This window comes from Charadrius vociferus, unplaced genomic scaffold (genome assembly GCF_000708025.1).
Source record: "Charadrius vociferus isolate BGI_N301 unplaced genomic scaffold, ASM70802v2 scaffold192, whole genome shotgun sequence".
NCBI lineage: Eukaryota > Metazoa > Chordata > Aves > Charadriiformes > Charadriidae > Charadrius > Charadrius vociferus.
In genome coordinates, this window is record NW_009647437.1 from 1842180 (window position 1) to 1845541 (window position 3362).

The following is a 3362-nucleotide window of genomic DNA, read 5'->3' on the forward strand; positions in this document are numbered from 1 at the left end:
GGGAGGGTTCAGTTCCCCCCCTTTTGTTCCTGAGTCATCATTAGAGAAATATTTCTAATCTAAATGCTGAGGAAGATACCGTGGCTCCTTTCACAGTGTGTAAACATTGAGACTTCTTTTTTTTTTGTATCATTTTAGAACTTATTTTTCCAATTATATTCCAGCCTAAAGCCGATCAGACTTCACATGTATGCGTTAACAAAGGTGTAAAGCTGTTGTCCTTCTCGTTTGTGCCTTTAAACTTGCATGTACTTTGTTGATCTCTTTAAACGTTATTTTTGGGGTGTATTTGAAAATATATGAATAATATACTTTGTGGGCTGGTATAACTGGTTGTAAAGTAGTAAATGCATTCACATTTAATTAGTAAGGAAATAGTTGTCTTAAGGTCTTTTAAAAGTGCACCTATTGAGTGCTTGGATTTCTCTGCCTTTTTTCTTTTTTTTTTTTCTTTTAAATTCCACTGTTGATTTTTCTATTCGTGATTGAAATGTCCTCATTTACTTCAGTGTTGAAGGCTTTTTTTATATATGGATGTACGTATGGGGTTTTTTCCAGCAGGACTTTTCCTCCTGTAGATGTATAAGAAATTATGCATCAGACAAAAGCCTCATAAACTGACCATTTGTCCTTTGGACACAATAGCCTGCCCAGCCCCTCTGCTCCTCCTCTCCAATTATGTGTGATTAGTCTCAGTGTGTTGTGTCAAGAAGGGGGAGTGTGCTGAGTGCTTATTATCTGTTTAGGTACAAGAAGAGCACATTTAGGTTCTGACTATGAATGGAAAGTGAGCCTTTATCAGGACTAAAATCTAAATGCCACTATCCTAGAAATTGCTTTTAAAAAAATACATCCTTTTCTGATAAATTCCAAGAAACGCTATAACAACTAGAAGGTTTTGTAGCGTAATCAAACTATCTCCCTTGAATTTGTTTATATTGTGATATATTGTGGCCCAAGTATTTGGTAAACGTATCGTGAGACTTTTCTTGTACTGGGAAAGACAAATATCCTACACAGAAACAGGAGCAATTTCTTATTTTCTGAGCGGTTTAGTAGACCATTTTAATGACTTCTCAGAAAAACAACATGGATCGTTAAAGAATCCTGTACAGTCTCTTAAACTGCTTCCAAAATGATGAAAAAAAGAGAGAGAGGCAGAGAGCATGAGCGAGGGAGGTACTAGGTGCAAGGAAGTGTAGAGGATCATGCTGAAATACGTTAATTAAAAGAACTGCAGTTTGGCAATAAGCGTTCTTCCATATTTAACAAATGGGGCAGCATGTAAACCACGAAAGTCCCTTTCTCTTCGTCTTCTTCTCAAACAAATTTCTTCACTACCGGTTTGCATGTCCTTGTATTCAGTACTTTTTATGCTCCATTAGAGCACCTAGATGGATCTCAGAAGGCATAGGTCAAGTCGCAGTTAGATCATACATTTCTTCCTCACAAAAACTTGAATTGCAATGCCAAGTGATGGGCTAACATCACAATAACAGCAATTTATTCCTCTTTTGATAAAAAGCAGCCTATTCTCAGTGTTAGATAAAGACCAGGGGCAATGCAAACCAACCATTTATCCTAGAACTGAGTAGTATGTCTCCCCTGTAGCTGGTACGAGTTTCATATTCAAACTCTTGTTGGAAGACGCTTGTCTAGTAAGAAATTAAAAGCATTTAGGAGGAATTGAAAATTGCTGTGGAGGTGGTTTAGTTTAATTAGTTTTGTTTTGTTTGTCCCACACAACAGTGCCTTTGTTTTCTCTCAAAACATGTACAAGGAAATCTTTATAATCAACACAGGAGTGTGAAAAATAGTGAAATATTGAAATTTGTGAACCGTTTATTTTTAAGAGGGCTCGAATGTCTGCTGTACAATAATCTAATAAAGATTGCTAGTTGCCAAAAATAGAACCAGTGTCACTGAAAATTGTGTTTTTAGCTCTAAGAAGAAAACAGTTTTACTCAAATTAGGAGCTGATAATTGCTTTTTATTTCTTTAGTGTCTGTCGCCTGACTTGAAGGCTTTGCACAGGTGCTGCCATCCCTAAAGTGTGTAATTGATGGCTTGTTTACCAAAGATGCATTTAGGCTTCATCCTGCAAACTCACATTGGAGCTCCACAGGCAGTAAAGTTACTCATCTGCATAAGTGCTTGCAGGTTTGGTCCGTGTAGATATTTTCAGAGGTATATAAGCAAGCTCTCTTCTTGATTTTTTGTTTTAAAATGGGTATTGAAAAGTCACAGGTGTAGGATTTACTGTGTATGAGGCACTAAAAGTGTTCTTTTTTAGAGACATCTCTCAGAGTCCCTCACGTTAGTTGGGACTTCATGAATTGTTTCTGAGCTCTTAAATTGTAATAAAAATAGTGTTTATTAATACAGCAAATATCTTTGCTAAGAAAGAGTTAGGCAGTTTATCAAATCATGCTTATAAAATGTATCAGAGCCTTTCATGTGATGTGCTTTAACTAGTATCTGATATTCGGTGCATTTTTAATTGTATAGTTTACTGTCTTCCATAACAGAATATTGAGCTTAATTACTTTATGTTTGCAAAGCACTTTGAAGATGAACGACACCGTGCAAGCGCTATGCTGTCTTCACCGAGAGTGGAAATGTGAGGCTGATGCAAGATTCCCTTCACGTAGGTTGGTAGTTTTTAGAGCAATGTTGTGTCTTCCTCCTTTCTCAGAGAAGAATGGCAGAGAGAAATGATCTTCGTGTGGGCATCCATTCCCCTGGGCGCAGCCCTAATGCAGCTGCTGCCACTGGCAGTGACTTGTGATCTTCAGAATATAAAAGACCGAGAAAAAAAAAGAATTCGCTTTCCTGCTGTGAGATCTGGCAAAGGCTTTCTTAAAAATTACAAACTAGTCCTCTCCGATAACATTGTGGAACAATGGGACAAATCTTTCCGTTTGGGAAGTAAGTTGGATTTGAAATGAAAAATGTCTTAAGAATATGAGATGAGGCAGGAGAACTTACTACCCCAGGTCCCAGTCCAGCTGCAAAATCCTTATTAGACAAGTTGTTCACATTTTGCCTGTGGCTTCGTGGCTACATGTTTGTGTGAGGAAGGAAGCGGGGTTAAAATCGCTTTCCCCCCGTGAAAAGCATCCTTACATCTGGAGCCCGGCTGCATACGGTTTATCAAGTGTTATATCTCCATTACAACTCTCCTTCACCATTCCCTGAACAAAAGAGGATGCAGTGGGTGGAGCTTTTGATCCACCTCTTGATATGGCAGGTGACACAGCTGATATGGTAGGGGAAGAGGGAAAAGGCAGCAACACATTGCAAGTCAAACAGAGCTGCCTTTTATTAATGTCTTTCACCCGCTCTCCCTAATGCAAGAGGGG

At 38.4% G+C, this 3362-nt stretch overlaps 1 protein-coding gene across 1 annotated transcript in view; it reads left to right on the forward strand.

Annotated features, from left to right (window-relative positions):
- The window catches only part of CAMKMT (calmodulin-lysine N-methyltransferase), a 219095-nt gene extending 218776 nt beyond the window's left edge, over positions 1-319 (forward strand). Inside the window, exon 10 of the mRNA XM_009880642.1 lies at positions 1-319. This exon is cut by the window's left edge and continues 155 nt beyond it. The gene's annotated coding sequence lies outside the window, so the exon portion shown is untranslated.
- Positions 320-3362: the final 3043 nt, after the last annotated feature.